The sequence below is a fragment of the Armigeres subalbatus genome, chromosome 2 (assembly GCF_024139115.2).
Source record: "Armigeres subalbatus isolate Guangzhou_Male chromosome 2, GZ_Asu_2, whole genome shotgun sequence".
Classification (NCBI taxonomy): domain Eukaryota; kingdom Metazoa; phylum Arthropoda; class Insecta; order Diptera; family Culicidae; genus Armigeres; species Armigeres subalbatus.
Window position 1 is genome coordinate 160,177,915 of NC_085140.1, and position 23,254 is coordinate 160,201,168.

At 39.2% G+C, this 23,254-nt stretch overlaps 1 protein-coding gene across 1 annotated transcript in view; it reads right to left on the minus strand.

Annotated features, from left to right (window-relative positions):
- LOC134211097 (Krueppel-like factor luna) overlaps positions 1 to 23,254 on the minus strand; it is a 994,395-nt gene that overhangs the window by 147,661 nt on the left and 823,480 nt on the right. The window lies entirely within an intron of this gene.

The following is a 23,254-nucleotide window of genomic DNA, read 5'->3' on the forward strand; positions in this document are numbered from 1 at the left end:
AATTGTTTAAGTGAGTTCCGCGGAATTTAAGCATAACGAATTAAGATTTTTTGATTTCGTTTCGTTTCGTTAAAATCCAAAAAAAATGGCAACATACCCTTTTTACGAAAATAAATTGAATTCCGATGCAAACTATAATCAATACCAAACTTCATCTAATCGGAAAATTTAGGCTGTGCCGCTGAACAAAACCATGAAGAATGAGGTCAAGATTATGTGATATACAATTTTTTCTTTTTACCTTTACTCGGAATTTCGCTCTTCAGCGTTTTGGTGGGAATGTTCAAGCAAAAATGAAATATTGTGTCGCCAGCACTAAATTGTATTCCGACTTCCGACGTTTTACTTCCGACATCATGAACGTCAAAACAAAATTTGAGTTTGCCACCAACACATTGTCGGAAGAGCATTCGGAAGTGTGGAAATCGACTTCCGAACTTCAATTTGGTGTCAGCGACGTTGTTAGTGACAAAACAAACTCGATTTTGTGACAGATAACACCGTGCAGTGCTGCATATTTATTTTATTTTTCCGTGTATATCTTGTCGGAAGTGGGCCTTACTGCCAGTTCGTCAGCGTCATACAAACAGTGTTGGTCTAAATGAACAATATGCATTTGTTGATTTGATTATTCATCGTATTGTGCAGATATGTAATGAATTCGTCGATATATAACCCTATGGATCGTCTACACAATTTGCACAGCTCTAATGACTACAATCAGCTAAATATGGCCATCAACGTTCGTATAAAAGATCTTTCTTTTTAATTTTGAATGGAAATAATTATTCTATCAAAATATTCTCATTTATGCCCAATGAAGGCCTACAAGATCAAAAATGTAATTACACGTTAAGCCGGAACTACTAAAAATTGCGTCCACATAGATACAAATTCGACGAACAACGAAAAGAAAATGGTCTTCCATCAACTATGTATTTAGAAGAAAAGCAAGCATCAACTCGATCATCAATATGTTAACTCTTCCGTGAGTAGTTTTCATTTGTTTTCGTTGAAGAAAGGTTGAACCTTAATCAAGTATTGAATGCAGCTTCAAACGTACCTCACCGTGCTACTGTCGGTTCCCATGCACATATCACCATCAATACAATCAAAGCTTCTTGCTTTCGGCTAAAAAACTCCACTAATCCGGGCCCAGATGGTATTCCAGCCAGTGCGTCATTATGCTCCACTTCCAAGTTGTTTGAACTTGTCGTTCTGGATTTTCTAAAGCATAATTAAAGTTATATCTTGTAGTGCTTTCCCTAATTTTAATACAATACTCATTTTGATGAAAATTTCATGTTTTGCTTGTCCCAGTTTGGTTTGACCCATCTATATGTATAAAACAAAGTTAGCATTTGTACGAACGTGCATCACTGAAGAATAGACAGCCCGATTCTTGCTAATTTATATTCATTTTCTTCCTTTTTGCGATGAAAGATCATAGCATATTCCGCCTCAGTTTGCAACCCGTCAGCCTCACGAGTTCCCCGGAATAGGTAAAAATGCCTTAGGCGCCGCTCCCGAAGGAGACCATCTACCACGTTGTGGGTTGCCCCTTATGAAAAATGTTCAAGTTTTCCCAAAAGATGGGAGGGAAACGAGTTGGCTGGCACGGGAGCGTAGGGGCTTCACGACTGGAAGGCCTCTCAAAGAAAAACGTTGGTGTTCGGAATACTGATTTTCGCCGGCGACGTCACTATTGCCTTCGCGGCCGCTATCATCACCGGACGCTTACTTGCCCTAAAACACTTCAAATAATCTTGAATACAACGCTATGTACGACCGAAACGACGCGCAATTCTAACACACAATCCTCCAAACACCAACTTATTACCTTCGCTGTCTCGCGATGAGAAAAACAAGTTAAATTATGCACGCCCGGTGGCATATGCAAACTGTGAAGAATCGCGTTTTGGGCGACCGAATCGACGTGCAGCACTCAGTACTTACTTTCCCGATGGCTACTGCAAGCTATAGAAAATCGCACTTGTCTCAACCGGATCAAAGCGCAATACAACCGCATTATCCGCCGAATATCAAAAAGATATTTTTTTCTCCGGCTCGCAACGAATAACACACGCACTGCACTTACTTTCCCGATGGCTACTCTACGCGGAAATCAACGAAGTTGATTATTCGCGAAAAGTCGAAAAATCCCCATCCCGAACACCGATCTTTTCATTTGTTGAAGATGCAAATTTAATCATCTCCCAACATTTGGAGCCTTCCATCTCGCTTCCCAACCTGATTACTAATTTAAAAGAGCTGGGGTCAACGATACTTGAACCCAGGTCGTTGCCCGGTCCCGGACATGTTCGTATGGCTTTCGGCTTCATATTTTGCGCCAGATTTTAACCATGAACTCATTTATTTCGTGAATTCATGAACTTATGAACTACGACACTCACGTACGCGGATGAACGAATTCAACCAAATGACCCTCGTGAGTGGTCTATGTACAAGGGGGAGATCAATTAGAAATTAGTCTTCTTGTACAACTTTAATTAATTAAATTTCAAATATTCGTGGTACTGTCACAAGTTCCAGAACGTCCGAGCATAGTATGCCTCAAGGTCTACCAACCTTGAAGTATATGTTTAGCTTTAGAATTATGTTTGTGATATATAGAATCAAATTGGATAAGCCTTAAATATGAAACCTAATCCTATTTAGTTCAAATGATGACTAAGAGCATGTTTTACTTCTAAAAGTAGCAAATTGATCTTTCGTTTAAGCATATGCGGTATTTCGAAAAATTTCGTTTCAGGTGGTTCGAAACGAAATTCCGCGGAATTTGAGCATGGCGAAATCTGCTTTCTTGATTTCGTTTCGTTAATTTACATAAATTTTGTCATCAAAAACTAGCTTTCAACGAAGTTTAATGTAATTCCGCGGAATTTCTAACCTAATTTAAACTAATATCGCACTTAAAATTTCGGCTGCGCCGCTGAAAAAATCATGGAGACTGTTTTTAAATTTTTTTTTAACTGCATATTCATTGGCGCCTACTATTTACGTAACCCATTCTGAGTCGACAAATACGTATTGAATTCTAGAAAACGTCTTCAGTGTTTTGTTGGAAATGTTCAACAGAAAACGAAAAGCAATGGTTGGGTTCTCCTATTTTTAACGAAAATGCGTCGAATTTAAAGAAAATTCTAGTACGTCAGGCTTCGAATTTAAATGTTCGTAAAAAGAATTAATTTTACTGATAACCTTGTCTAGCAGGCAAAGTCGTGGATTCCTAGCGCCCTTGACGAAGTCTTTTCTGGGCGCCTCTTTCTTACTGAAGGCCTGCAACTCCACTTAGAACTTAAACCAGGTATAAGCGTATGAGTAAGCACCGTTCAAGAGTTAAGGAGGAAGTAAAATTGGCAACCAACAACCACGTGTTTCAAGTGAGTGTTTGTGCTGCCGCTCGGTGTTGTACTACCACAGTTATAATTTTGCGGCAGGCGAAAAGAGACAAACGGCACACTGCCAATTCTGACTAACTTTTCTTGAGCCTTAATTGAAGAAATCGACGTACTTTATAGTACATCACGGAAAAAAGGGATTTAAAAAATAAGACAAAATAGTAACAAATCATATCTCGTGCATAGCTTCATAAGGACGTAACTCCATTGATCAATTTCTCTTCATCGATATTTTCCTTCGTTTATATCGCAAAATATTCAAAACTACAACCATGAAGCAAGATGCAACCATCCTTTACCACCTCAAACCGTAAAATCTTTGGCAAACTGTCTAAATTCGCTTCATTGTTAAAAAGAATGCATCGACGAAGAGAAATCGATCAACGCAGTTACGCCCCTATGATCCTAACCGCAAGATATACAAATGTCAGATGGTTAGGTACATCTGAAGTGGATCGGTCGATGATCGGATTCGCTATCGAACCTCTGATAGCTCGTGCTGATTGTATTCCGGGTACATTTTGCTCATATGCGGTGTGCGGCAGAAAATAATGCGAAAATGTTTAAACTTGAATATTGGGTTAATTCATGTAGCTATTGATTAATCACTGTTGAGATTACATTTGTTTACTAGTGAAAGCAACCCAGCTTTGCCCGGGTGTTGCAAATCTCACAATGAACTATTTGCAGTACCGCACTCTAGATCAATTTCCGTGCGTTTGTTTTGTTTTCCTCAACAGCTGACCCAAAATTGTGTTCTAATGATTTTTACATTTCCCCGTTAACTATATACGTGTATATACAAACCTTGCGAATCTCAAAACGAATCGATTACACGCTAACTTTCACCTACTCAGTGACTGAGTAAAATTGTATTGCTCTCTCTTTCTATCCCAATTTCCGTCAAAAGCAGGACAACTCAAAGCTATGAGTAATCCTGCTTTTGACGGAAATTGAGTAAGATTTCCGTGGGAAGAGAAGAGATGGCAATACAATTTTACTCAGTCACTGAGTAGGTGAAAGTTAGAGAGTAGGGAAAAAATCTTGCAAATCGGTCAACCCATTCACGAGTTAAATCGTCAGGAAGGAAATCTTAATTCATTTTTATTATATAGAAGATGTTTGACTTTCAAAAGCCGCACCGAGAGATTGTAATTGTTGTATTGCAAATTTGTAAAAATGTACGCAAAAGAAGTGTTTACTAGTTTGTTGCTCGCCCAGAAGACGCCGAATGAGGATATGGTGGTAGGATGTCTTTTGGCACAGTTTATCGCCTTCAAATGTCTCTGCATGATGGGTCTAAGCAGCGGAAGCCGGGAAGTGGACGTCCGTGCTTTGTACGTATGCCAAACGTGATCAATTTGGCTCGTGGGAAGATAAGTCGCAACCTGGTGCGTTCCATCAGAAAACTTGACAATAACGCCAACATTTCTAAGAAATCCATGCGAAAACCATCAAAGAACACCTTCCAAAACTTGAGTGAAACGCCACTTAATTACGGACCGGGTATATGAACTACGAGTGACTCGTTCAAAAAGATTGCTCTCTTTGTTGAAGAAAGAAAAAAATATTATCCTGTTTCCCAACGCGAAAAGCTGTCAGCATCGATTCTAACGCCAACGACCGCACGGACCGGTTCATTTCACCGATAAAAATTGGGGATGGGGAAGTTCTGAAGAAAGTCAAGTTCAAATTCCAATCTAATCTGACTGGTGTCATGATGTTTGGCTTGGGGGCGTCGAACGGTTTGAAACTACCGCCCGTTTTCATTGATGTTGGGGTTAAAATCAATACCGAATTTTTGAACGGTATTTTAAAGGACCAAGTGCTTCCCTGGGGGAAGGCCAAGTTCTCCGAGGATCAAAACGTTGTCCTACAGCATGAAGTAGCGCAATGTCGCACGTCCAATCGACCCAACAACGGCTGAAGAACAACATGAAATTTTGGTCGAAAGATTTGTGCCCCCGTAGCAGTCCGGATCTTAATCCGTTGGCTTAGACGATTGGGCGCATGTTGAAGCACGAGCCTGCAAACCATCGCACCCTTGTGTGAAGACCCTATCGTCGGCCATAACATGCTCATGGCAGTCGATGTCGAAGGACTAGGTTCGAAAGACGTGTTCTAGCACCGGTGTCGTCTTGAGGATATAATAAAATAAAAAATAAAGCACATATTAAGTAAATTTGTTTGGAAGAACCTTATAATGATAACTGAGCTCGAAAATGTTGAGATTATTGCTTGAAGCAGTTCAAATGGGATTTATAGAAAATAGAACTAATTTTCGCATTATTTTCTGCCGCACCCTATATAGATATCGGGTATGCCCCCTTGGATTTTTTGCCCAAAAATAATATTTGGGTAATTTTGAGGAATTTCAAAACATTCTTCAATAAATCTGAGGATTTTTTTGATTTTTTTTATCCATTTTAATTTTTTTTATCAGCCTTCCACCCACCCTCGACCTTTCGGAGATTTAATTGATTAATTGAAATTAAATATATGTTAAGGCCTATTGAATACCAAAAAAATTAGGTACATTGCGTAAAATTCCGCGGAAAAAATTAGAAATTTCGTTGAATGCACCTTGATTTCGTATCGTTTCGAGGTCTCGATCTGTGTTTCGTTTCGTTTTGTTTCGAATCAACATAGACATTTTAAATTTCGTTTCGTTTCGCACCTTGATTTCGTATCGTTTCGAGGTCTCGATCTGTATTTCGTTTCGTTTTGTTTCGAATCAACATAGACATTTTAAATTTCGTTTCGTTTCGTTTCGCCAGGAAAAAGTGTTTTATCGCATACCCTTACTTTCGTTACGCGTATATACCATAAGACTTTTACTCTAATGCTTGAAATTCTTGGATAGCCCGGAATAGAACTTATTTTCAAAACATATCTTATTTGGTTTGAATGATCACTAAGCGCAGATTTTTATACGAAAAGGGAGAACCAGATCTTTCGTTACGCTTATAGACTTTAAGGGTTACTAGCTTTATGTACCCGGCCTTGCTCGGAATTTCCATTTTAGCTCGCAGTTTTTTTTTTTCACAATCAAAAAATGATAAAACCAATTGGTCAACAGGGTTATTGTGTTTACTTATTGATGCTTCATCATTTGATTGGAAACATTGACTGATTTTGAAAAAGGGAACAAACCCACGTTCCCTTCCCTAATAGCCATTTTCCGGGTAAACGTCTTTTCTAAAGAAGGAAAAACATCCACCGATGCCTTATTGCGGGCAAACGCATATTTTTAAAGAAGGAATCACACTCACCATTGCTTTATTCCGGGCAATTGCCTAAATTTGAAGAAGCAATCACCATCCACCATTCAGAAGAAAACCCATTAATCGTTGCTTTTCATTGGCGTTACAATGCTTTCACAATTATCATTGCTTTACACCCAGCAAATGCATGCTTTCTATGAAAGATTTTTCTGATGCCCCATTCCCGGCCTAACATGCGTACGACTGCATTATTTAATTGACTGAATTTTTCTGAATTTTGTAGGCCGTGTAATACTGCAATGGGGTTTACCTTTGTAGAAAAATATGCTGTTCTTGGTAATCGTGGATTGAAAAAGCTTTTATTTGATTTAAATTAACAGCTTTTCCGGCATACCCCAAGTCTCTTCAGCATACGCAATATTTTACTCATTCTCTCAACATCTTACTCTCAATCTCTCTCTCGGGACGGTAGGAAATGCGATGTAAACAAAAATATGCACGTTCCACGACAACGTGATGCCAGATGATATTATTCATAATAGTTTTTAATTGTTCAAGAAGATATATTCACTTATCAAAATTCCTCCAAACACCTATAAAAAATTTCATGTCACTTTTTGAAATCGAGATAATCATAAATAATATAAACCGTCTAAGACGAATTAAGTACTGTCCATTTAATTCCACTAGTTAATTTTCGTTATCTTTGCAGATACGTATTTCGACCACAACTGTGTGGTCGTCTTCAGTGTCTTGTACTTGACTCGACTTGAAGAAAACAATCGCAACTTACACTATTTATACTACGCTAGGTACCTAATCTAATCTTATTTGCCTACTTAATTTACCTATACAGTAAATTACTTTATTGTTTAGGTAGAAACTTGAAGAGCCAAGAGCTGCCATTTCCCTGATCCTTATTCAACAGCGCTGTTTGTACCTGTCGGTGGATTTCCAAACTCTCAGCTACATCGAGTTTCCATGGGAAGAGACATTTCTTAAGATTTTAATATTTGATGCCGTAATTAGGTGATTTTCCTTATACACATGCTCTGCTACCTTAGATCTAAATTCGTAATGTAATCCTTATCGTTTTCTCTTTTCGCCTTACTCACTTCCGCCATATGTTCCTTGAACCTTATATCTAATGATCTTTTTGTTTGGCCTACATAGATTTTTCACATTGGGAACAACTTATCTTATAAACGCCTGCCTTATTCAACATTTCTACTTTATCCTTCGTTGAACCCAATAGAGACTTGAGTTGGTTGCTTCTACTGGAGAATACTAGATCGATGCCGAATTTCCTTAGTCGAGGGCGTAGCTGGTTGGTGATGTGTTTATCATATGGGACCGAAACTCTTTTCAGCGGCTCCTCTATCGGTGTCAGCGTTGTATGTCCATTTCGTCCTTTCCTTCTTGTTGATGATCGCTCGTATAGTCCTCTCCTGGTATCCGTTGATCTTCGCTGTTTCCAAGATGTATTGTAGTTCCTTCGTTTTTCCTTCTTCGCTCAGGGTTATCGTCTGCATCCTGTGGATCATGTGATGAAATGCTGCCATTCTATGTTGGTACGAATGGTTCGATGTATATGGGATGACTCTCATGGTGTTCGTGGGCTTCCTGTAGATTTCGAGGCTCAATGTTGTATTTGCTTCCCTGATGACTAGTAGATCCAAGAAAGGTAGTTTACCTTCTTTTTCCTCTTCGAAGGTAAATTTGATGTCCTTATGCACGTTGTTTATCGCTTCCAAAATCCTGGGTAGATCCTTTCGGTTGATGATGCTGAAAATGTCATCGACGTATCTCCACCACTTCTGGGGTAGTATTCCTTGTTCTTGTAGGTTGTTCTCCAGATTCGCCATGAACAGTTCGCACAAAAACGGTGATAGCGGATTTCCCATCATGAGATGCTCTGAATCTTCTAGAGGATTGGCTGCTAACACAAAGGACGGAAACAACATGGCGAGGAAAGGTGAAGATGTACCTAAATCTGGCAAGGCTATGCATGACGGAGAACTACTTCACATTTCGTGGCAACTACTACAAACAGACGAAAGGAGCACCGATGGGAAATCCGCTATCACCGTTTTTGTGCGAACTGTTCATGGCGAATCTGGAGAACAACCTACAAGAACAAGGAATACTACCCCAGAAGTGGTGGAGATACGTCGATGACATTTTCAGCATCATCAACCGAAAGGATCTACCCAGGATTTTGGAAGCGATAAACAACGTGCATAAGGACATCAAATTTACCTTCGAAGAGGAAAAGAAGGTAAACTACCTTTCTTGGATCTACTAGTCATCAGGGAAGCAAATACAACATTGAGCCTCGAAATCTACAGGAAGCCCACGAACACCATGAGAGTCATCCCATATACATCGAACCATTCGTACCAACATAAAATGGCAGCATTTCATCACATGATCCACAGGATGCAGACGATAACCCTGAGCGAAGAAGGAAAAACGAAGGAACTACAATACATCTTGGAAACAGCGAAGATCAACGGATACCAGGAGAGGACTATACGAGCGATCATCAACAAGAAGGAAAGGACCCTACGACGAAATGGACATACAACGCTGACACCGATAGAGGAGCCGCTGAAAAGAGTTTCGGTCCCATATGATAAACACATCACCAACCAGCTACGCCCTCGACTAAGGAAATTCGGCATCGATCTAGTATTCTCCAGTAGAAGCAACCAACTCAAGTCTCTATTGGGTTCAACGAAGGATAAAGTAGAAATGTTGAATAAGGCAGGCGTTTATAAGATAAGTTGTTCCCAATGTGATAAAGTATATGTAGGTCAAACAAAAAGATCGTTAGATGTAAGGTTCAAAGAACATATTGCAGAAGTAAGTAAGGCTAAGAGGGAAACTGATAAGGGATTACATTACGAATTTAGATCTAAGGTAGCAGAGCATGTGTATAAGGAAAATCACCCAATTACGGCATCAAATATTAAAATCTTAAGAAATGTCTCTTCCCCATGGAAACTCGATGTAGCTGAGAGTTTGGAAATCCACCGACAGGTACAAACAGCGCTGTTGAATAAGGATCAGGGAAATGGCAGCTCTTGGCTCTTCAAGTTTCTACCTAAACAATAAAGTAATTTACTGTATAGGTAAATAAAGTAGGCAAATAAGATTAGATTAGGTACCTAGCGTAGTATAAATAGTGTAAGTTGCGATTGTTTTCTTCAAGTCGAGTCAAGTACAAGACACTGAAGACGACCACACAGTTGTGGTCGAAATACGTATCTGCAAAGATAAAGAAAATTAACTAGTGGAATTAAATGGACAGTACTTAATTCGTCTTAGACGGTTTAATACATTCCACTAAAAGAGCTTAATATATTTTTCTGATAAATAATATGATAGCGTAAACGTATTAGACATTTTTCCTATTAACGATGAAGCATTATTTTCATACTAAGAAAAGGCTCCTGGCCTTTTGGCAGCACTGTGCGGCTATAAGTTCTTGGGCCGATGTAAGTTCTATTGAAACGAAAAATTAGGAAGAATTGAAGCACGTGTGTTTAGAATTATGGTGTGGAGATTAACAGCTTCAAGCAATGGTTGTATCGAGCACTGAGACGATTTTCAGGTAGGTGTTTATTCGATTATACCGTTTTGTAAAAGTGGAAAGAATCTCTCCGGCTCAGTGGTGTTGCAACTAAGAGCGAAAGTTTGACCTTAACCAAGAAGAACACGCAAAAATCACACAATGATGCAAATCGCGAGTCGAATCATGGACGATTATCTGGGCCATGAGTCGGATGAGGTTTGCCTCGCGCTCGATACTGGATGAGATTCGAGAATTTGAGTTTTTACCAACACTGGTTGAAATCAAATACTGTATAGAATGCATGCAGAATAGTATTTGCACATAACTTGTGTTCTTCTATTTCTACTATGGCTCCATATTCCAACTGTAACTTGGGCTACTTTTCAACTTAGTAGGAGGACGCCTCCCAAAATGCCGGACACTTTTCTGAAAGAAACTTCTAGACGTTTCTCTAACATCTAATGTAGTACAAGAAAAACCTATTCAAAAACCCTTTACCTGTACAGGACGGTGTCAGGCCATTAGGTCGTTAGGCCGAAGGCCATTTGGCCGAAAATCATTAGGCGGAATGGTCATTAGGCCGAACGGTCATTAGGCCGAATGGCCATTAGGCCGAATTAACAAAAAGAAGCAAAAAGTGAAAAATGAGAACTTCTTGCTTCACCTTACCCCTTTTTCCTTCTCCCTTCTTGCGTCTTGTTCATTCTTTCTTCCTTCTCCCTTCTACCTTCTTCCTTCTTCCTTCTTCCATCTTCCTTCTTCCTTCTCCTTTTTTCCTCCTTCCATATTCCTTCTTCTTTCTTCCTTTTTCCTTCTTTCTTCCTTCTTCTTTCATCCTTCTTCCTTCTTTCTCCTTCCTCCTTGCTTCTTTTTTTCTTCTTTCTTCTTTCTTCCTTCTTCATTTTTCCTTGTTTCTTTTTCCTTCTTGCTTCTTCCTTCTTCCCTCTTCCTTCTTCTTTCTTCCTTCTTCCTTATCCCTTCTTTCTTCTTCCATCTCCCGTCTTCCTTCTTCCTTCTTTATTTTTCCTTCTTTCTTCTTTCTTCTTCTTTTTTCCTTCCTCCTCCTTCTTCTTCTTACTTCTTTCTTCTTTCTTCCTTCTTCTTTCTTCCTTCTTCTTTCTTCCTTCTTCCTTCTTCCTTCTTCCTTCTTCCTTCTTCCTTCTTCCTTCTTCCTTCTTCCTTCTTCCTTCTTCCTTCTTCCTTCTTCCTCCTTCTTCCTTTCTACTTCTTCCTCATTGCGCATTCTCATTCGGCCTAATGGCCATTCGGCCTAATGACCGTTCGGCCTAATGACCATTCGGCCTAATGACCTTCGACCTAATGACCTTCGGCCGAATGACCCAGCATCGTACAGGACTTCAGATCCCCATGTTTCAAGCGTTTTTCAAAATTGAAGATTGACCAAATATTTCCAAAATTCTACTATTTTTAATGTAAAGATGATCAATTTTAGTCATATTTTTTACATTGATCATGATTTGCTAGATATCTAATGTCTATTTCGGTATAAGAGCAGCTGTTCCACAGATCCGGAAAGTAACATTCTTGATGTGAGCAAACAATATTTTTTTACAATTCGATTATTAAATTTACTCTATTGTAGTTGTTCCTATTTGATGAGGTAACAAAAATCCACAGAAAAATATAATAACGAAAATTGGAGATTTCGTTTAAAAAGGTGGGAATTTCAGGTTGACTGTATGCAATTTATCTGGAGAGCACCGAATTATTTTTTCACTAAAGTAATAAGGATTTGGTCATATTTAAACACACCTCAGAAATGTCTGGTTTAAGGGTACACTTTTTTGAAACGTATAATTTTACTCCAAAATTTATAATCAAAATACATCGTCGAAAACCATGATTAAATGCTCAAATATGGTTTGTATGAATCATAAGCTATTACATTTTGCGTTTACTGTGTGCCTATCAAATTAACTCAGATAGTTTAAGAATTTTGCGTAACATGGCTTAGGTGTCTGACACTGGGGACCCCTCTATTCTATTATATTCAGTTAATGATTGAAAGTTTTTCTATGCCCGCCATGGCATAAGTTAAGTATGTATCTTATGGGGCAATTACTATAAATACACTATGCCCAGGAAATCGAGAAAGTTTCCCAATCAAAAACATCTTTGACTGGACCGAGAATCAAGTTCGCCATCTCCGGATTCGCAATCGTCAGTCTGTGCTCGCAACAATTTTGTTTATGCCGAGCTTAAGTATCTAATAAGGAAATACCTTCGTAAGTTTCAAATAGAACTATCAACACTCAATTGATGGTACCGTCATCAGGGGTGACAATGGGTTTAGGGGATGAGAATGGGTCAGCGCTCCCATCGACAGTGTGTAGATCGAATAACAAAATAGTTCAAAAAGGTCTCTTATAATTCAATATTCTTGCCCTCAGATACATTAAATCCATTCTACAATACAATTAAATCTAATCTCACCCAAATTCGACCCATTGTCACACCCGACAATGGTACCTAAAGAAGGAATTTAAATCTTCCAATAGGTTAATCGATTTTCGTCGAAGAGATCGCTCCCTTCAAAACATATTTGGATACATTTACGGCTCGTTCAACACTCGCCGAATTTGTATTTTACAGACCTCGTTTGCACAAAAGAGGTGACTAATCCACCCGAGGCTGCCACATTGATGGATAATATACCTACTGCTCTGTTGTTGCTTTCCGGGAGTTAAAATCGAGCAAGAGAACAATCCGCCTCCCCCACCGTTCAGCATCAGTATCTCACGTTCGCAGGTGGATGAATTGAAATCTGATATTTGATGTATTGCTTTTACGCGAACAGATTGAAATCTGGATCATGAACTTTGCCGCCGGGCGCTCCGAAGTGGTTCAAGCTGCGTAGGTTTATTCGACGGTAGATGGATAACGTGCGAAATTGGAGAAAGTGTTTAATGATTCTGTGGGCGTATTATGTGATGAAGAACGGTGCGACGTGTGATATCACGCAGCTCGTGTAAGTCATGCGTTATTTATTGCCTGTTAATTTATAACTTAACTCCTATTGAGTGGTATAACAAAAGTGTAAACATTTGTCAATTTGTAGCTTTGACACAGATAAATTATTAAAAGGTTAGTTGTTCGTATACTTGAAAACTTTTATAAAGAGCGGAAAGATAAATGTTTAAAATTCTTTCTCTCGCTGAAGCATCTTGGGAAAAAAAATATAAAAAAGCATTTGAGAAGCTTTCTCGAAAAACTTATGTCATTATTAAGAACGCTCATGATTATTGAATAGAAATCGAGGTTTATCTTTATCTAACAGATAACAGTCTCCGGGACTCCTATAAAAATTTCGTTTTTGGAGCGAACATATAGCCTTTACGTATACTTTGTATACGAGAAAGGCAAAAACCATTTAAAAAGCTTTTTCGGAAAATTTTGTCATTGTTAAGAACGCTCATGATTATTGAATAGAAATCGAAGTTTATCTTTATCTAACAGATTTGAAAACGGAGATAAAGCTGACATCACGTGCGCCATTTTTAATAAAAAGTGTAACCACATACTAGTCATAACAAGCGTACCATCCAACAACTTATACTTCTGCATGATTTCCACTCAGTCTGAAATGTCTTCCATAAAGAGTACGGTTTCCAACTGTGTTGTTACGCTACTCGTTTCCGATTCTTGACAGCGATGCTTCCTCCCTGCAGTGCCCACCACCCTGCACCGGGTTTCGAATTCGTCTTCCAACCAAACCGACAGGTTCACTCCACCCTTCAAAACCCATTTTTCTAATGTAGTTCGTTACGTTTGCGGCATACGCTCGCTGCATTTCAAGTGCACTTCTGCTTTTTTCCCTCCTCCGAATGATACACCCAATATAGTTTGCTGGGTTTGGTTCAAGTCAGGAACCTTATGTACTACGTACGTAGAACTATCCGCAGGGACCGAGAGACGATGGAATCCGGCAACCGCGACGTCTAGCTCGTGATGAAATGATACTGTTTGAGTGGAGCTTCGTGTTCGTGGGTCTTCACCACCTTGGCGTTGCTGCTGCATCCCTCCTCTTTGCAGCTATCGATGAGTACATATGCAACCTGCCATAGTCGATGCGATGGTTGGAAAAAATCCGGAAGAAAGAAAAAGCCCGAAGAAATAACTAGTGTCGAATCTCACGTACTGGCCCCGGAACAAAGTAGGAACTTTTCCGGGGAAACCATTAGTTAGGATAATGCCATATCTCGGTGACGACGACGTAAACTCCACGACAGACCAGCAAATAATGTAGGAAAAGCGGTCCAGAAATGCGGCAACCTAAGTACATGCAGCATCACTTTGAACTTGGGAGGTAGGTACACGGAAACTTCTCGCGTTTTCCTAAGGAAGAGGCGCACAACAACTTGACGGACGACGTGGCGGAAGAAAAATGGAAGCGAAAACTGTTCGGTTGTGGTGATTATTATTCTGGTCATAATTTTAATTTCAAAGGGATTTTTTTCCCTTCTCGCCGTTGTTGGTATTATTGCTGATTGCCAATAGGGCGAAGAGATGTTACGTACGGCGATGGGTGAATGAAACGTTTGCTTGTTCTATCCAATGTCGGTGAGAGACATGGCAGTAGCGAAGCTTGATTTATTCAACACTATCAGTCACTTCTTACCGTGTTGGTGGGATGGTACTAAGCATGATTAATTGAAGAATGTTCGGGATGCATAAACACTTCTGAAATTGCTGAGGAAAAGGTATGAATTTGTTTCCTCATTCACACCAGTTGTTCTAGTAACGTCAAATACCTCATCGAGTGACATTAGCTTCCGCAATATTCATGATGTTTAGAGATCCCCGCTAGGGAGGGTGTTTCTAACAAAATGCAATTAATTCCGCTCGCTGTCAGCCGGTGTCACTACCCTTGTCAGCGGTTGGTTCAAGGGACTATGGAGTGCACAAGCCAAGTATAAGGGCAGGTCATAGACACTTTTTTCACGCTGTTTTCATCGCGGGATAATTGGAAAATTCGTTCACATAAATTATCTTAGCGAAATCGTCACTCATGTTTGAAAATTGCAAAGAAATCAACCATTTTGAACAAGTTACTAGGGATCACTTTTTTAACAGTGGGGTGGTGAAAACAAATTTGAAACATTTTTTGGAACATGAACAATTTTGAAACACTTTTTACGGAAAATTAGTTTTTGATAAATATTCCATTTAGAATAACAAATGAATTAGTCTGCAAAAGTTGTTTGTCGAACATAAGAGCAGAATATGTCGGAGTCAAAATCTACTGGGAATGTGAATAACTGCTTGGCTTTTATGGCTTGAATTGGAAATGGTCGAAAGCTCGGACCTTATTTTTCCTTCGCGTAAAATTGAACAGCAATCAAAATTGCATTCTTTTGTATAATAAACTTGCTAGTGCGTTTGAATCATATTATTCCGTACGTCAAACAAGACCAATAATGTCGAGGAAGCTTTTGCCCCCTATTTTTAAATTTCAAATTAAACATTTTTTTCGACTTTTCGGAAGAAAAAATTACGCGTTCACGATGATTAACTTCATCGTTCCCTGAAAGCAAATCGAATATTGTTTCTTCATTTTAGGACCCAATTGTCACTGATCGCAAAATTGATTTTTTTCAACCGCTTTATTATATGGCCGTACACTAATTACGTAAGCATTTTTTCTGGGTTTTTCAACACCTCCTCCCCCCATGTAAGATTTTTCTCATACAAATATTTTTTTATTTAGGGGGGTCCCGTAGCGTAGTTGGCTACACGTTTGCCTTAAAAACGAATGGTCATGGGTTCGATTCCCAGCCCCTCCACCAAACCCTTGTCAGTCGCCGGATGCGCAGCCCACGCGGTAGCGTATTGGGGAACGCGCGTTATCGTCACGGCTGCCTGATGACGACTGACAACTTATTCTTCTCGGAGGCTTTCCTTTCCTCCAACGGCTTTCCTCCAACGTTACCTGGATTAAATGGCAACCAAACAATGCAACGATCATTGGATACACGACATGGACAAACGGACACAATGGACTCACGAGAAGATGAACTGGCAACGACAACAATAACGAATGATGGATATCTAAAAATAGATTCTGTGTGGATTCTGTGCAGCAGAATACCATAGTAGATCACGGCACAGTAGCGGTTAAGAACACATAGTGCCTACCAAATAAAATATATGAATAAAAAAACATATATATTTTTTTATTTATATGGAACGTAAGAAAACGGCAGACCCCTGCTCCCCACATAAGTGTTTGCGTAATTAGTGCACGACCCCATACAAATAGACTCAGTTCAATAAACTGAGATGATGTCTGTACGTGTGTGTGCTCGTGTATATGTGTATAAAAATGTGACAAACACTTTTAGAACCTATTACTTAGAAAAAATTGCTCGCAACAGGCTGCAATCAACGCGGAATGCAGTCTAGTTGTTTCCTGTTAAAAATTGTCCCGATCGGTCATTGCCTTCCGGAGTTATTGACAAAATATTGTTGGAAAACTTTGAATGAACATCAAAATAGAACATTCTTTTGAACATTGCTGCAATGTATTTGAATGAATGGAAACCTTGATGGAAACAGATGTGAATTGATGAAAATATTGGAATATATACCCCTTAAGTGCTGAGTGGAGAATGTTGAAAGCTTCGAATATCTTGGTAGCCAAATGGCGTCAGACGGCGGTACCAAGATCGACATAGGCGCACGGATAAAGAAAGCATGGGCTGCCTTTGCGAGTTTAAGAAATATCTGGAAAAACAGGCAGATAAGTGAACGCACCAAAATACGAATTTTCAACTCTAACGTGAAATCTGTGCTGTTATACGCTAGCGAAACATGGTGTGTATCAGTGGAGAACACTCAACGGCTGCAGGTGTTCATTAACAGATGCCTGCGGTATATAATTCGGGCCTGGTGGCCTCACAACTGGATCTCAAACAACGAGCTCCATCGTCGTTGTCACCAGAGGCCGATAGCAACAGAAATTCGGGATCGGAAGTGGGGCTGGGTCGGCCACACTCTACGTAGGGGCGGAAACGAAATCTGTAAACAAGCATTAGACTGGAACCCAGCGGGACATCGCAGCAGAGGCAGACCCAGAGGCTCATGGCGGCGAAGCCTCAATAAAGAAATAAAAGAAGTCGACCGAAATCTAACCTGGCAACAGGCGATAGCCGGGCAACGCTCAGGATGGGGATCTTTCAAGTCGGCCCTTTGCACCACCGGAGGTGTACAGGATCCATAAGTAAGTAAGTAAGTTAAGTACTATTTTGGCCTCTTCCCGAGCAGACGAAAATAGCTCAATAACATCACAATTTGATTAGAAAGCAAAATGAGATGTTGACATGATTTATATAACAGATAAAAAATCAGACGACAATAAAAATATTTTGCACTAAAATATCATGAAGAGATCTCGTGGTGATCAATATCATGTGACTGGTTCTTATCCATAGCATATCTTGTTATTTAAATAATATTTTGGTGAAAATGTTTGATAATGTTGTCAGTTCTTTTAACTTTTATATCAATCAAGTCCATATCATGTTTTATTATTCTGTTAATAGCTTCTGCCCAGGTCATGTGTTTTTCTCATTATATTTTAAAATACACGAGAAAGGCACTATCACGGCTAGGCAGGGAAACCGTTTTTTTGGAATGCGCTTGCGAAACAAGCGACTAAAGAGAACCAACGACAAAGCTTTGTTTTTGTCGGAGATAATAATGACAAAGATCCGAAAAATTTTGTCAGCAACAAAAAAGAAGACAATCTTGTTGCTAACTTTTCATCCCGTTTTTTTGCATTATTTCTAGTAAAAATTTCGGTTTTATGCTATCATAGTTTCTGCTTATATGGAAATATTCGAGAATCGAACAATGATTACAAAATTAGCAGCGTATTTTCGGAGATATCAGAGCATGCAAGGCAAATGATTCTTGTCATATTGTGTTCGGGTTCTGATAAAGGTTTGTCGCTAGGTGCGTTTGTCAGTAACAAACTCGGTTGATGACAAAGAGTATATTGTTAGGCGTTGCTCGAATATTGATTCCCTGCGGCTAGGTTAATTACTCTGGGTTTTTATTGTACCCTTTTGATTCCTAAACAAAATCTTATGCCTTCAAAAATCCAGGATGTCTGAGGCGTTTCCTGCGCTAATGACTATAATGACTAATGGCTAATTGATTAATGGTGATCAACCTTCAAGATGCGAATAGTTTATAGTAACCAGGGGTATACCACAAAAGTTCAACTCAATGGACGCAGTGGTTCTACGCCCCAACAAAAAAAATCTAGGCCAACAAAAAAGGGCGTAACAGCCAAAATTTATTCCTTCTGTAGCTATATATGTGGACGAAGAATCAGAAGGAATAAATTTTGGTTGTTACGCCCTTTTCAAATGTTGGTCTAGAAATGATTAATTTATCAGTAAAAGAAAGCTCTGATTTTTTTTTTCAATTTTTAGTGAGTTGTCCAGCAAAGTCTGAGCGAAACCTGACGAAAATGGTCTTATTCTTCATAGGAAACAGATTAACGCTGTGAGATGAAGTGTCGCTTGGTCGAACGTTATTCGGCCCAAATACCTTTGGCCGAATAGCAAAATGGGCTGAAAGCCTCACCAGAGATGTGCGCCGGTTCGAAAATCGTTGATAGTGTTATTTTTCGGCGACATGCAGGAAACCATTTCGGTGGCGACCTTTTTTATTGCGGTGGTGACCTTTATTATTGCGTTCTAAAAGATTTTTGTCTTGATTTTTTTGGGATATTTTGAAGACATTAACGGGACAATCTTTTAATCTTCACTGGAAAAATGGAGTTTTCGCAAAATATACAAAATATACGGATTTTCAAATTTGGGGTTTCCACGGGAAATTCCTTAGGAAACTGATCCGAAACTTAACAGGAAATTCCATTTGGCCATTTGGCCGAATGCCACTTGCACGAATAACTCGCTAAGCTGAAAGTCACCCAGCCAAATTCCATTTGGCATAATTGAACGTTTTACCGGAACGATTATTAGGTCGAAAACGGTTTGACTGAAAATTTTATTAGGCCTAGAGCGACTGTTAATTTGGCTGAAATGCCGTTTGCTTTAAGAGGTCGTTTATCCGGAATAGTCGTTTGCCCATTTAGCCGAAAATATCGAACGGGTCATACGGCTGAAAATGTCGTATGCTGAACGGGTAATATGGCCAAAAACGTCGACCCATTCGGGCTTTTTATCTCAAACGACCTGTTCGGTCAAACGACCTACGCCAAACGACTTTTTCAGTCCAAGTACCAATTCGGTAGAACGACATTTTCGGCCGTATGTCCATTTTAGCCAAATGCTATTTTCAAGCAAAAGGTCCTTCCTTCAAACGACAATTTTTTTTTTCCAAATGGCATTTTTGACAAATTTACCCTTTAAGCCAAACGACTTTTTCAGCAAAATGACCTATTCGACTGTATGACCCTTTCGGCCAAATGATCTGTTCTGCCAAATGGCATATTCGGCCTGACGTCTCACTTCTTATTCCTCACTACGCTCTCAGGCATATACCCCTTTGGTCAAATGACATTTTCAGCCCAGTCGAGTACCATTAAGCCATGATGTTTGGCTGAATATACCATTTGGCAGAACAGATCATTAGGCCGAAGTTATTAGGCCCAAAGGGTCATACAGTCGAATAGGTCATTTGGCTGAAAAGGTCATATGGTAAAATTGTTAATTTGGCCGAATAGGTCATTTAGATGAACAGGTCATTTGACCGAAAATGCCGTTTGGCCAGAAAGGGCGTTTGAAGTGAGAAATCAGAAGCGACAGTGAGGCCTTTCACTTCTAACTATTCACAATGAGAAATGAGTTGTAAGTAATGTCTCACTTGTCAATCCTTATTTCTCACTTCTCAATTCTCACTGTGAAAAGTGAGAAGAGCAAAACGGGAGTGAGATGCCTTACTTCTCACTCATCATTTCTCATTTCTCACTGCAAAAAGTGAAAAGTTCGAATTGAGAAGTGAAAAATAACGTCTTACTTCTCAGAGTTTACTCCACATTTCTCACTTCTCACTGCAGAAAGTGAGTAGTGAGTCGTCTCACTTCTCATTTCGCATTCCTCATTTTTTACACAGAGAAGTGATAAGTCAGAAGTGAGGAATAAGAAGTGAGAAATAAGAATTTGATTTTATTTCTCACGCCCCCTTTTTTACTCATCTTTTCTCACGTTTCTAGAGTAAGATGAGCGAAGTGAAAACGGAGACGCTTCTCTTCTCATCCATCATTCCTTACTTCACATTTCTCAGTTTTCGCAGTGAGAATTGAGAAGTAAGGAATGATGATTGAGAAGTGAGAATGACATATTCAGCAAAATATCTTTCGGCCCTTCCCCACATTTTTGGCGTATATCCGTTTCGGCCAAATAACACTTTTTTCCAGCCGAATACTATGCTTTGCTAAAACTCTCGCTCTTTTGGCCTAGTGGTCTTCAACCAAAAGACTTTCTGCCGAATGTTTTTCGGTCAACCGGCACCTCCCCTGTTCTAGGTGATTGGTGAGAATCATATGAATCATAGAAAAATACAGTTTCTAAGAACGTTTTCAACATTCTACAAATAGATGATTTTCAGTTTCTGAAAATGGTGTTTTTCGAATCACTTAAAATCCAAATAGGAGGTCGTGGGTTCAATCCCAGGTTCGTTCTTTTCTCCTACTTTGTATCTTTCTCTATATTTCTCATGTTCTAGCAATCGCTAGAACTGGAAATGGACTTCCATACCGTTTCCATTTCTATCCCTATACCTTCAACTTGACTATTCTAGCAGTGGCTGCTAGAATTGGAAATGAACTAAAAGAAATTCCATCAGTTGCTTTCTTCTGTCTATAACATTAGCAGCTCGTTAACCAAGACGAACCTCTGCCTCTCAGACCCAACCCAAAAATTCCAATAAACTCCGTATGATCTCGTGGCAAGTGCAGAGGTATATTTGGCTTGCAGTGGGCGAGTGATTACATAATCATTTCCTCCTCTTCCCTACATTGACTTGCGTTCTGACGTGGCAGGCGCCAGTATGTCCTAACAAATGAGATTACCAGTGCTTGTACATTGAAGATGAGTGCTAGTCCCAAGCAAACATCTGTTGGTTCTCTGTACAAGAACAGCTGATCTGGTCACAATGGAGTAGCAACTACGGGCAGTCAATCAAGCTTAAGCTCACTTAAAATCCAAATACTATGTTTTTTGGATAACGAATAAGTACACCCAACCAGCGACTGTTAGGTTCTCTAACAATTCTGTATAAGAATCTACCAAAAATTTTAGATTGTCATACAACAAATGTAAGCTCACAAACAAATATTGTAAGAAAAGACTGCAAAATTGTAAGGTCTAATACAATATTTGTATAAGAATCTGGCATTTTTGCTTACGCAGAGTTCTTATACAGGTTTTGGTAGGTTCTTATACATAATTGTTAAAAAAAAATCGAACAATCACCGGTTGAGTACACTTTTATTGACATTAAGAGAAAATTTTCGAACCTGAGAATCGGAACGCAACGGAAGCTTTTAAGCTTCTATATGAGTGAAACATGGAGGTAGATAATTTAGAATATTGTAACGCTTGCCTTCTTGAACAAACTGAGTTCATTAAAACCTCATCTCAATATCCTTTTTCTCACTGGAAACTAGTCAAACAAATGCGAAATAATACTATTTTCTTGAAGCTAGAATTAGTAGCGTTATTAACTTTCAGAAGTTCAGAAGTCCAAACACAGTTGGTTACATTATGTCCAATTGTGATTTAAGTATAATGTATGTTGTCGCCCATAGTAAAGTGCAATGAATTTCGTCCCGCACAGGCTTACAAGTGTCTCGCGCCAGAAAGCAATCAAATCAGTAGTGTGGCATAGATGGAATCCGTATTCGAAAACTGTGAGGCGAGACCGTTATTCACTGTTTGATAGGCCGCATTAAAGGTACATTGCCGGGCCTAGCAATAGAATGTTATCTACTGTTTACACTGCCGCAATTTGAAAAACCGACATGACATGCGAAATTTGCCATTTTTTTCCTTTGGAAAAAAATGATGAAGACTAATATCTTCAAAGATATGAAATTCAACCTAGAAAGTAATGCTTTCTAATATACTATACTTATTTAGTCTCGGCTTGGAAAACCATAAACATCAATAATCAAGGCCCCCTTCCGGATAAATTCGGCCCTGGCTGGGAGGCAAAATATGTGCTCAATCTAATAGCCAGTAATAGAGATATTGATTCTCAAACATGACCATTTTGTTTGAAAATTCAGCTCTGGAGTTACATTTTTTTTCAGGGAGTGTTCTCTCTCAGAGTAAATGAAATGGAGCTACGTCAAATTATTAGGACTGCATTGCCCTACAATAATGCGTTGAATACAGAAGATTTCCTTAGCAGCATTCTTCTGCTTTTCAACAAAGAAGCTGCAACGATGCTAAAATCTAAATTCTAAATTCTAAATTCTAAATTCATTCAAAATTAAAATCTCTATTAGTACTATAACATTGAAACTTATTGCTTACTAGTAGTCCACTTTTTTTCTTGTGGCCAGATGGAACAATATTCTTCTCAATGTCGTTCACCCAGGTATCCCAAACATACAATTCTCATATAGGACCACGGAACATTAGGAAGACTCTCTAATGAGAACTCATTGGCTGAATCAATAAGGCAGGTTTCTAACTTGACATTGGTAGGCCGTAATAATTGAGATCTGATTGGAGAGTGTAACCCCTTAAACGGAAACATCTCACCATCCCTTCCCTTCTTTGCCCTCTGCCATTCATCCCACATCTGAGAATATGTAAAGTTTGCACACAGGAGAAAGTTACAACAGTCGATAGTTAAATCTCGCTTATTTCACCTAACTATGCAGAAATGCTATTGAAATCTGATATGATTGGGTGCTCATCAACTGACCGAACAGCATAGACGCATCCGAAGCGACTCCCAGTGCTGTTGAAGTGCTCACCCAGGTATTGTTATACATAGAAAGTTCCTTGCTGCAAACCTAAGTACGT